Genomic DNA, 13,336 nt, shown 5'->3' with positions numbered 1-13,336 from the left:
TATTCGTAAAGTTACTGGTGATGTAGGTAAAGACATACAAGGAAAATGTCAGAGAGTCACGTGGGTTTTCTCCGGGTGCTCCGGTTTCCTCCCACACTCGAAGGACATATAGGTTTGTAGGTTAGTTGGCATTGGATAAAAAAAATTGTAAATTAGCCTTAGTGTGTACAATAGTGCTAGTGTATGGGGTGATTGTTGGTTGGCGCAGACTCAGTGGGCCGAAGGGCCTGTTTCGCACTGAATCTCTAAAGTCCAAATATGACACAGGATAACTAACTCCAGATCAGCCTGTTTCCAGGAGATCTCTTGGAAGAGAGAGCCTCTGTGCAATTAACTGTAAACAGACAACAAAATGATACATTTTCTCCGGCAGCATCAATGTCTAGAGCTCAGTGACTTGGTTTTAATGCAGAGTCAACTCAGCTTACTGGAGCATGAATTAAATTATATAAATCCTGTCATTTCACTGCCATTCCTTCAAGTATTTTAGCAATTCCGGTGATCACTCAGGCCAGTTCCATCAGACAGCTGACATTCATACAATGATTTCCGCACGCAACATGGAACAGCAAATTGAAATACTTTACTCGATATGTAATTAGAAAATGAGAAGTATTTAAAGTTCAAAATAATGAGAATCCTTCCCCTCTCACCTTAAACTTACGTTCTTTGGTTCTTGATTCCCCTACTCCAGGTAAAAGACTGTGCATTCACCCTATCTATTCTCCTCTTAATTTTACACACTTCTATAAGAGCCACCCTGAGCTTTCTACATCCAAGGAATAGTCTCAGCCTGCCCAATCTCACCCGATAGCTCAGGCCCTTGGGGCCAAGTTAGGCACAGAACACATTCAGTGGTAGGCCATTTGAGCCCACTCTGCAGTCATAGAGTCGTAGAGTCTTACAGCACAGAAACAAGCCCTTCAGCCCAACTTGTAAACACCGGCCAACATGTCCCATCTACACTAGTCCCACCTGCCTGCGTTTGGCCAATATCTCTCTAAAGCCGTCATGCATGTACTATTATCATTTCTCATCTCTCTCTGCCCACATCCTTTGATGTCTTTTGCATATAGAAATTTTCTCCATGTCCTTCTTAAAAATATAATGCAGAGTTTGATGTAATGCTTTATATAAATCAAATGAGATCTTCAGGGAGATTAGATAGACATTTACAACATGTACAAGAGCTCATTTCATTATTTCTACATTAATAATTAAAAGGGTACGGAAATGAATTACAATGAGCAGAGCTGATTACCAATTACAGCATTATCTTTTATTAAAGCTTTAAATGGAATAATATTTAAATAACTGCATTATGTTCGAGGAACAGAGGACATAGGTTTAAGGTGAAGGGGAAAAGATTTCATCGGAATCTGAGGGGTAACCTTTTCATACAAAGGGTGGTGGGTGTATGGAACAAGCTGCCAGAGGAGGTAGTTGAGGCAGCGACTATCCCAACATTTAAGAAGCAGTTATACAGGTACAAGTATAGGACAGGTTTGGACCTAATGCTGGCAGGTGGGACTAGTGTAGCTGGGATGTGTTGGCCCGTGTGGGCAAGTTGGGCCAAAGGGCCTGTTTCCACACTGTATCACTCGGTGACTCTATGTCACAAGATGGGAACACAACAAGTTCAGGTGCAATGGGATATGTGATATATTTTAGCCACACACTGTAAAAGCTGTTGCTATTTAGTTCATAAACATGTCAAAGATTCCAACAGGCACCTACACACACGTGGCGATTTTCTGCAAGGAATTATGCTGCCTAAGTTGAGGGATCCTACAAATGAAATTTGCAAATGAAAATGAAAGGGATAAACGTTTCTGCAACACAGAATCATTGTCGGGTCAGAAAGAAGTGAATATGCTAATTTTCTCCCCTTCCCCCCACCGCCCCCCTCCCTCTAGCTTTATGTTTCATTCCACTTTTATACGGCCATTCTCTTTATCTGACACCCTTTGTCTCCTTGTCATCTCTAGCTTTTGTCTGTCCACCTGCCGATCAAAATCCTCCCTCACCTGTATCCACCTATCACTTGCCAGTCTTTGTCCCACCTCACCTCCCTTTTCCAGCTTTCTCCCCCCACGACAATCAGTCCGAATAAGGGTCCCGACCCAAAACGTCACCTAACCATGTCCTCCAGAGATGCTGTCTGACCCGAAGGAACTGCAAATGCCGGTTTATAACGATGATAGACACAAAATGCTGAAGTAACACAGCAGGTCAGGCAGCATATCTGCAGGAAAGGAAAAGGTGAATTTTCGAGTTGGAAGCCTCCATCAGCACATTGTGTTCTGTGCAAGATTCTAGCATCTGCAGTTCCTTGAGCATTCTTATTTACCCTCTTTTGAGAGAAGAGATCTCTTCATTCTCTTTGTTATTCCCTGCTGCTTAGTACCAATGGTTGTCAGCATTGTGTCTGGTTTGAAGTTTCATTTAGGTTAATGAAATAAAAATGATGCCCATTTGCACAGATGTGTCCAATTTACTGCATTGAGAGCTTCCATTTACAGAGACCATTCATATAGACGGAGAACAATTTCTGACTTGATGCTTCATTTATTTGGCCATGTGCAGGTAATAAATGTAAGAGTCATTACATTTGTATCTGGTCACCACAAAAATAATCCAACTATTGTAAATGGGAAGGCAGCCTGTAACAATCCTTGATGCACTGTGTATGAAGGTCGTGGGAGGACTCAACTGTACGTGATGTTACAGATGGAGACGCAAGCGTTTACACTGCAACAGACTCTTTACCGTTCTTTACCAAAAGCACTGGTTCATGTCAAAAATCTTTCAACCAGGATTCCCAATCACAGAGAAAAAACATTGCTTAGTCTAGAGATACAGCGTAGAAGCAGGTCCTTCGGCCCACCGAGTCCGCGCCAACTAATGATCACCCATACACTAGATCTACTGCATTTACAGAGGCCAATTAATCCAGAAAGCTGCAAGTCTTTAGGATGTGGGAGGAACCTGGAGCACCAAGAGGAAGGCAATGCGGTCAGAGGGAGAATTAGAATTAGATCCTTTATTTGTCATTCAGACCTTACGGTCTGAACGAAATGTCGTGACCTGCAGCCATACATACAATAATAAACAACAGAACAGACAGTAAACACAAATTAACATCCACCACAGTGAGTCCACCAAGCACCTCCTCACTGTGATGGAGGCAAAAATCTTAGGGCTGCTGTCCCTTCCCTCCTCCGCTCCCTCTGCGCTGAGGCGATACCCCACCGGGCGATGGTAAGTCAGTCCCGCGGCTCACTGAGCTCCGCGAACGGGCCGGTTCAAACTCCGCGGCCCGGGGGTGGTCGAAGCTGCCGCCCCCCAGAACATGCAAACGCCGTACAGACACCACCATTGGTCAGGATCGAACACAGGTCTCTGGGGCCGTGAGGCAGCAGCTCTAATGCTGCAGCACTTTAATCATTAAATGGGTGATAGCTACTCAGATCATTTTAATACTGAATTATTATTCAACCATTTGAGTGTTGCAGCTGGTAGAGCTGCTTCCTCACAGTGCTGGTGACCTGGGTTAAATCCTGACCACATTGGTTTCCTCTTTTTAAATCTCCTTTTAAATCCTTCCCCTCTCACCTTACTATTTGATGCCGAAGGCACTGTGCATTCACCCTATCATCTCCACTCATCTGCTCCCCTATGTCCTCTGGTTCTTGATTGTCCTACTCTGGGAAAAGATTCTGAGTCTGAACTCTGAATCTGAGTCTGAAAGGAGTCTGTAGAAAGGTCTCGACCAGAAACGTCACCCATTCCTTCTATCCATCTGCCTGTCCCGCTGAGTTACTCCAGCATTTTGTGTCTACCTGGGAAAAGATTCTGTGGATTCACCCTATCTATTTCCCTCATGATCTTATACACCTCCATAACATCGCCCCCTCAGCCTCTTGCACTCTAAGGAATAATGTCTTTGCCTGCCCAACCTCTCCCTGTAGCTCAGGCCCTCGAGTCCTAGCAACATCCTCGTAAATCTACTCTGGCACTCTTTCCAACCGAAAGGCATATCCCCCTTAATATGTTTCCCCTTATTAATTATATATCTTCTAAAAGCTGTTAATGTGGATTTGTTATAAACCCAGCCATTCTCTGCTGTGCTCCGTAAATGCTGAGCAGGAGCCAGGGATTTGCAAACATGGTTTTCTTCAAAGAAACAATTATCTTTTAATTGAGTTAAGGTGTGATTGTCAATTAAACTCCATTGACTCAAAGATGGGTTTCTTCACAACTATTGTACTCTGTGGTCTGTGCAGAGTTTTAGTTTAGCAGCAGAACGGTCTGTGTTATTGATCTAATGTCCACACACTTGTAATCTGAGGAAACTGAAATTAGAAACCAAAATGCTGTCGGAAGCTGGATCTTTGCATATTTTTGAGGCGGAGATGGTTGGATTTTTGAGAAGTAGGGATGGACAATTAGTGTGCATAGCGGGAATGTAGGGCTGAGGTTACAAGCAGATGGTCATTTTATAACAGTGGAGGAGGCTCAAGGAGCCAGTTGACCTTGCCCTGCTTCGAACCTACATGAATTTTACCCCCCAAAAAGCATAGTTGTTCAAGGCAATCAAATGGGGAAAAAAAATTAATAGAATGAATAATTTGAAAAGACAAATGGTTGAGGGGTGATGAATAAAAAGAAATGTTTGCGTTCACAGGGCATTCTTCGCAGTCTCTCCTGGTGTTAAAGTACAACACTTCAAATGTACACCATTGATTGTAAAGAGATGTTAGAAGCATGGAAACCAAACCAAATTTCTGAAGTAGGTTATTGACCCGAAACGACACCTATTCCGTTTCTCCAGAGATGCTGTCTGACCTGCTGAGTTACTCCAGTTTTTTTGTGTCCATCTACAGATTTCTTGTTGATTGAGCAATAAACAACACATAGTTCATGATACCAGGGATATCTCTCTGGCTTGTAAAGTCATACAGAATCATACAGCAGAGAAACAAGCTCTTTGGCACAGCTTACTCATGCTGACCAAAATGCCCCATCTAAGCTAGTCCCGTTTTCCCTGCATTTGGTCCAAATCTCTCGAAACCTTACCAATCCATGTGCCTGTCCAAATAATTTTAGGCTATCCCTCAGAGTAATGCTGTGGATTTTAATTTTTTCTTAGGCCAAAATTCGGACTGAATTTTAATAGCATGCCTCTGAGGGATTATTAAATACCTTCTGAATATCCAATTTCATTATAATTACAGAATTCCAATTACATAATAATTCAAATAGATCTTCAAGAAAGGCTTTTGGAGCCTTTGGCTGTACCCCAGCATCACAGCAAGAATTACTAATGTGTAGAGATTGAAAAATGTGGTCAAAATCTTTCCGCACTGATCTCTATCAACAGTTTGAGGTACTTTAAAACTGGGTTAGCTAGTTAGTTCCGTTGTACCACTGCTGTAAGTAAGAATTTCATTGTTCTGTTTCGAGACATATGATAATAAAACGCACTTGACTCAGAAACGGATAGGTTAAATGAGTCTTTTACCCAGAGAAGGGGAATGAAGAACCATAGGACATTAAGGTGAGGGCAGAAAGATTTAATGGGAAACTGAGGGGCAACTTTTTTTACACAAAGGGTGGTAGGAACAAGGATAAGGAACAAGCTGCAGGAGGAGGTAATTGATGCAGATACCATCACAATGTTTAAGAAACATTTGGACAGGTGCATGTACTACCTGTATCTGATATCAGGCTGAAGAAGGGTCCCGACCAGAAACATCACTACCTGTGTCCTCTAGAGATTCTGCCTGACCTGCTGAGTTACTCCAGCACTTTGTGTATTTTTTATTTCCAACCCTCATTTCCCAAACACAACATTTTTTATATTATGCTCCGTAGAATATCCATACCTGGGAATATGGTGTACGGTTGATTGGAGAAGGCTTTCAAATGTATTATAGCTTTGAGACGTAAACTATTTCTAGGGCAGCATAGAGGTGCAGCTGGTAGTGCTGCTGCTTCATAGCGCCAGAGACACGGGTTCAATCCTGACTTCGGGTGCTGTCTGCGTGGGGTTTGAACGTTCTCCCTGTGACCGTGTAGGTTTCCTCCGGGTGCTCCGGTTTCCTCCCACATTGCAAAGACGTTCGGGTTTTTAGGGAATGTGTAGGGAGTGAATGAGAAAGTGGGACAATATTTAACCGGTGTGCACAGGTGATCGAGGGTTGGCGTAGATCTGGTGGGCTGAAGTGCCTGTTTCCATGCTGTATGCTTCAATCAATTAATTCTTCAGGTCATCAGCTCCTCCAGGAGTTCCTCGAGCTGCAGATACTGATGCAGGATTCGATGGCAATGGATCCATCAACCCCTAGAACTACAACATCATGAACCCCACTACCTTACCCCTCCATGGCACTGTCTGTCTGGAGTTTGCATGTTCGAACCTGACCTCGCCTGCTGTCTATGTGGAGTTTGCATGTTCTCCCATATGACGTTCTGCATATGACTTTCCACCAGGAGCTATCATTTCTTCCCATATTCCACATTCTCACTGCAAGTAAGAATGTCATTGTTCCATTCCATGATGCACATGACAATAAAACACTCCGCACTCTCTTCCCACTTTCCAAAGACATGTTGGTATTTTAAATTGGCTACAGTAAAGAAAACCCCTCAAATGCAGGTGAAGAGTAGAAGGGAACTAATGGACATACGAGTATTGCAGGTATACAAGCAAACTGGCAGAGTGGGCAAGGGACTGAAAGGATCGTTCTGCTGGAAAATAGCATGGTCCCAATGGGCCGAATTGCCTCCTCTGTGTCATTAGTAAGTAAATGTATAATATCACTTGCCATTCCATGCCTGTCTTCAAGTATTTGTTGATTTTAACTCATTCATTTATTTATTCCCGAACATCCACCCTCATCCATCATCACTGATTTAATTTCCAGGTGAGGTGTCAGTATATTTGTGTCAGCTGACTTTAATTAACCACTTTCAGCTGCTCCCAATTAGCTGGGAGATTGACGGCTTCTTATTCACTGTTTAATGTCATTCCAATTTAAATACAAGATTAAGTAAATTGAATTGTAAACATAATTAAATACATTTTTTAAACAGAGTCATCCGACACAGTAACAGGCCCTGCTACCAAGATGGTTCATCAAAACTAGTCCCGTTTGCCTGCATATGCCCCCCCCCCTATCCCCCTCCTATCTGTGTACCTCTGCAGAATTCTCTGCAATAAGTGGAATTCTCTGCCACAGAAGGCAGTGGAGGCCAATCCACTGGATGTTTTCAAGAGAGAGGTAGATATAGCTCTCAGGGCTGAAGAAGGGTCTCGACCCGAAACGTCACCCATTCCTTCTCTCCACAGATGCTGCCTGACCTGCTGAGTTACTCCATTTTTGTGTCTACCTTAGGTCTTGGGGCTAATGGAATCAAGGGATATGGGGAGAAAGTAGGAACGGGGAACTGATTTTGGATGATCAGCCATGATCGTATTGAATGGCGGTGCTGGCTCGGAGGGTCGAATGGCCTACTCTTGCACCTATTTTCTATGTTTCTATGTTTCTACCTCCCCAAATGTTTTTTTAATAGTTTTGTATGTAATTTTTAATCTGAAATACAACCCGTGGTGTAAAAACGCATGGTCGGTGGTTAGTGCGGACTTGGTGAGCCAAAGGGCATGTTTCTATAATAGTGTACAAAGTGCTGGAGTAACTCAGCGGGTCAGGCAACATCTCAGTTTGGCTGATTGCAGTAGGGGGGAGTAGCTGGAAAAGAGGTGAGTGCGGGGTAAAGTCTGGCAAGTGATAGGTGGATACAGTTGAGGTGGGATTGTCCTGCCCCACCTTTCTCCTCCCTACGTCACCTATCTGTGTTTTCCAGAGATGCTGCCTGACCTGTTCAGTTACTCCAGCTTTTAGTATGCTTTTACAGAAACTTTCTTCACAATTTATATTAACTGCTTGGAAATATAGACAAAGCACAAAGTCTCCAAGTGAGTTTACAATACTAGATGGAAAAGTGGGGGTGTGCGAAAGACACAAATAGATTTAAACAAAAGTGCTGGAAGAACTCAGCAAGTCAAGTTGATCCTTATGTCCTTACATTCTGTCACTAGGTTAAATAAACCTAATGTGGAAGTTACAAATAAGACAAAAGATCACAAATACGAATCCAAGGTTAATTATAAAATTATGTAAAAGTGTTGAATAATCTTGGATTAAAACTCAAACATTTCTTGTTACTCACCAAGAGTCAAGAAGGTTTAATTATCATCTGCACTAACAAGGGAACAATGTGATTCATATTTGCTGCAACTTTACAGGCCCATTATGCAATGTACGCATTGATAAATATAGAGTAATCAATAATACAATTAATTAATAATCAATCAGATTCAATAACCAGTCCACAATAGTGCAGGGAACAAAGCCTGGAGTACAACCAAAGATGCACTCTATAGAAGGTCATAGTTGCTGAGGTTATTGTCTGTTCAGTGTTCAGAGCCTGATGGTTGTTGGGAAGAAGCTGTTTTTGAACTGGGACATCATGGTTCTCAGGCTCTTGTACCTTCTGATAGTGTGGGCAGGGTGATGTGTTCCTTAGAAACATAGAAACATAGAAAATAGGTGCAGGAGTAGGCCATTCGGCCCTTCGAGCCTGCACCGCCATTCAATATGATGATGGCTGATCATCCAACTCGGTATCCTGTACCTGCCTTCTCTCCATACCCCCTGATCCCTTTAGCCACAAGGGCCACATCTAACTCCCTCTAAAAATAGCCTCAACTACCTTCTGTGGCAGAGAATTCCAGAGATTCACCGCTCTCTGTGTGAAAAATGTTTTTCTCATCTCGGTCCTAAAGAATTTCCCCCTTATCCTTAAACTGTGACCCCTTGTTCTGGACTTCCCCAACATCGGGAAACAATTTTCCTGCATCTAGCCTGTCCAACCCCTTAAGAATTTTGTAAGTTTCTATAAGATCCCCCCTCAATCTTCTAAATTCTGGCGAGTACAAGCCGAGTCTATCCAATCTTTCTTCATATGAAAGTCCTGACATCCCAGGAATCAGTCTGGTGAACCTTCTCTGTACTCCCTCTATGACAAGAATGTCTTTCCTCAGATTTGGAGACCAAAACTGTATGCAATACTCCAGGTGTGGTCTCACCAAGACACTGTACAACTGCAGTAGAACCTCCCTGCTTCTATACTCAAATCCTTTTGCTAACTCCTGTAGATCCAGTCAGTAATGATAGATAGTACATGGAGTTGGGCTCTTAAGTCCCATCCCACAACCTCTATCCATATCATTGATGAATCAAATGCAACAAGATTTATAGTTATAATTACGTTGCCATTAAAATTTAACTGGAGCAGCTTTTATATATATATATATATATATTTTATGATGCTGCCAGCAAATTTTCCACAAGAAATTCTTCACTCGAAGCAATCAAGTCATAGATCTCAAAAGATCAATTGATTACACGTCCGGCAATTTCATCAAATAACTCACACGCCCGTGACATGTTCAAAATTAATCAGGTCCAGGAAGACTAGTTTCTGAAGTCTTTTCATCTCCATTTTATTGTCTGGTTTCTCTGAAGTCTCATTTGCCAGAGAAAGGAGATTTAATAGCATAACATAATATTTTCTGGGTGCAGCAGCTGAGATGTTGTTGGCTGGCAAGGTTAATACATGTTATTTTACTCTTACAAAAACTCGATTGGTGTCTCTTCCTAATTACACACGACTTTCTCAAAGCCAAGAATGTTTGAATGTCTTTTCCTTCAATGTCGCAAATTATTTTTCTCCCATTGCAATTAATAGGTTTAGGTTTATTATTGATACATGTATCGGAGTACAGTGAAAAGTCTGTGTTTGTGTGCTATCCAGTCAGATGATGCTATACACGTATACAATCCAGCCTAGAGTGTAACATATATATTGTCTCAACAGATAGAAGGTGGGTTTAGTTTGTTTATTGTCACGTGTACCGAGGTACAGTCAAAATCTTTTTGCTGCGTGCTAACCAACCTGCGGAGAAACTATACATGATTACAATCGAGGATTCCACAGTGTACAGCATGGCATCAGCTCAAGGAGTATTGGATGAATCTTTAAAATACAAATCTGTGTGGAAGACACATTCAACCACTTGCATTAATAGCAGTGGATAAGTCTGTTGGTCTAATTTTTGGTGATCATCATGTGTGTTATTATCGTACATGAACACGTCAGAGACATACTTCATAAGTTGAGAGTGGCAGAGTTTAAGGTTGTGGGTTTAGACTTTAGACTAGAAATACTGAGTGGAAACAGGCTCTTTGGCCCACTGAGTCCACGCCGAACAGTGATTACCCCGTACACGAGCACTATCCTACACACTAGGGACAATTTTCAATTTTACCGAAGCCCACTCATCTACAAACCTGCGTGTCTTTGGAGTGTGGGAGGAAACCGGAGCACCCAGAGAAAACTCATGCAGTGACAGGAAAAACGTGAAAACTCTGTACAGACAGCATCCATAGACAGGATCGAACCCGGGTCTCTGGCGTGGTAGGCAGCACATCTACCACCGTGCCAGGCAATCACAATGTGGGGGCTCGACCAATTTCATGAGGCAGGCCCGTCATGAGTGGGTGCAAATATCTGATCTTTCAATGATCAACGAAGGGAAGCCAAAGGTCTTGCATCCTCCAAGACCAAAATGAATTGTTATTTGTTATACAGAGAGTGGTGGGTGCTAGCGGTGTTGGTGGAGGCTGATACAATAATGGCGTTTAAGAGGTTTTTAGAATGGCATATTGATATGCAGGGAATTGAAGGATATGGATAACATGCAGGCAGAGACGATTAGTTTATCTAGGCATCATGTTCGGCACAGACATTGTGGGCTGAAGGGCCTGTTCCTAAGTTCCACAAGGGACCCATTTCTGTGCCTGTCAGGCAGAATCTCTGGATAACATGGATAGGTGACGTTTCTTCAGTCTGAACATGGATAGGTAACGTTTCGAGTCGGGACCCTTCTTCAGTGTGAACACGAAATGTTCTCCAGAGAACTGCCTGATCCTCTGGCACTTTGTGCGTTTTTTGGTAAGTCAGAGCCTGCAATTCCTTGTGTCTACATTGCTGTGCCATATGGCTCAACGAGCGCAGTATTTTCCATGCAGTTTTTAGAGACAAGCAGCAGGGATATTCAATATTAGCAACTGTATTGGTAAATGTGGAGTCAGAGCCTGCAATTCTAAGCTGAAATGTGTCTACATGTGCTGTGAGGTTATCCATACGGGGCTCAACGAGGGGGAGATCTCTGCAAACTGCATGCTTTATAAAAACATTCATCAGAAATAATCAGTCTAACTCTCTTGCGTGTTCTCATGCCAGGCAGTATTTCCATGCAGTTTCAGTACACTAGAGACAAGCAGCAGGGATATTCAATATTAGCAACTGTATGGGAAGAGGTGGGAATAGAACATTAAATGTGGAGTCAAGAAAAACATACATCCAACTTTGACCCTGTCTAAGCAGTGAAATCAGGTGAGCAATAACCATTTAACCACATCTGTGTGAGATGTAACCCTACCTACTGCTGTTAGGAGGTGGTGAAGGTGCCTTTAGCTTCAACTTCACGGTTTCAACAGGCAGGATGTGGTCAGAGGAATGGTTAAAATCCTAACACCAAGTCATTGAGTTCCTGGTGAATTGATACTGTCGAGATTGAAGTGTAGTTGGTCTAGTGTCCAACAAAGGTCTGGCAATTTAAGATGCAAGCATTGAAACTCAATATCATAATCACTACCTTGTACTTGGTCAGGGCCAACACTGGACTTTATCTCTGAACGTGTAACAATACAACACTGTAACACTGTATTCTGCAAGTGCAAGGTAAAGTCTAGTAAAGTCTGATTGAAGATGGGAAGGTCTCAGTGGTTGGTCATGACCGCTTACTCATGTACAGTTTGATTTGACTGGAAAGCATGCAAACAAAAGCTTTTCAAAGTATCTCCTCAGTATACTGTATGTGACAATAATAAACCAGTACTAATACCAAGTCAGAGACCATATAACCATATAACAATTACAGCACGGAAACAGGCCACCTCGGCCCTACAAGTCCGTGCCGAACAATTATTTTCCCCTAGTCCCATCTACCCGCACTCAGACCATAACCCTCCATTCCCTTACCATCCATATACCTGTCCAATTTATTTTTAAATGATAAAATTGAACCTGCCTCCACCACTTCCACTGGAAGCTCATTCCACACAGCTACCACTCTCTGCGTAAAGAAGTTCCCCCTCATGTTACCCCTAAACTTCTGTCCCTTACTTCTCAAGTCATGTCCTCTTGTTTGAATCTTCCCTACTCTCAATGGGAAAAGCTTGTCCACGTCAACTTTGTCTATCCCTCTCATCATATTAAAGACCTCTATCAAATCCCCCCCTTAACCTTCTGCGCTCCAGAGAATAAAGACCTAACTTATTCAATCTTTCTCTGTTAGTTGCTGAAACCTAGGCAACATTCTAGTAAATCTCCTCTGCACTCTCTCTATTTTGTTGACATCCTTCCTATAATTGGGCGACCAAAATTGTACACCATACTCCAGAATTGGTCTCACCAATGCCTTGTACAATTTTAACATTACATCCCAACTTTTATATACTCAAAATGTTGGAGTAATTCAGCGGGACAGGCAGCATCTCTGGAGAGAAGGAAAGGGTGTTGGATGTTGGAGTAATTCAGCGGGACAGGCAGCATCTCTGGAGAGAAGGAAAGGGTGACGTTTCGGTTGGAGACCCTTCTTCAGACTCCAGTCAGGATGCTGCCTGTCTAATACTCAAATAAATATCTGCGGTTCAACCCAGTATCTGCAGTTCCTTCCTACACTGATACCAAGTCATTTCTGAAAATTCCCTGAGAGTCAAAACGTACAAACGTCACCGTTAAGGCATCCAGGTTTCAGATTCTAATACCAAATTTTGCTCTTCATTGAGTTGAATATATTCGGGATATCGTGGTGAAGTGAGTGCTCTAGTGTCCAGAGATTGGATTGTTTATCTGGAAACACTCAATCTTCGCTTCAACAGCCGGGGGATTTAAAGTGAAGGAAATACCTCATCCTGAAATTAAAAACTAATGTTAGTAACAGGGACCAAATGTCATTGTATACTGGAAATCTGCTGAGCCTGTGGGTTCTGGCCTGTATGTGTCTCCAGCCAAAAGCAATGCGATCCATTCGGCACTCCCAACATCAGTTGCTCGAAAATGGGCAATGAACAGATTTCAGACAAGTGAGGTCATGAGTGAAAAAATAAACTGAGGAACAAGGAGTAAAAGTCGGGTTGAT

General features: G+C 42.6%; 1 protein-coding gene across 1 annotated transcript in view; it reads left to right on the top strand.

Annotated features, from left to right (window-relative positions):
* The window catches only part of LOC129708705 (LHFPL tetraspan subfamily member 5 protein-like), a 51,665-nt gene that overhangs the window by 24,545 nt on the left and 13,784 nt on the right, over positions 1-13,336 (top strand). The gene's annotated exons all lie outside the window — the stretch shown is intronic.

The sequence above is a fragment of the Leucoraja erinacea genome, chromosome 24 (assembly GCF_028641065.1).
Source record: "Leucoraja erinacea ecotype New England chromosome 24, Leri_hhj_1, whole genome shotgun sequence".
NCBI classification, from domain to species: domain Eukaryota; kingdom Metazoa; phylum Chordata; class Chondrichthyes; order Rajiformes; family Rajidae; genus Leucoraja; species Leucoraja erinaceus.
The sequence above is the reverse complement of the archived record's forward strand: the minus strand, read 5'-3'. Positions and strand labels throughout refer to the sequence as shown.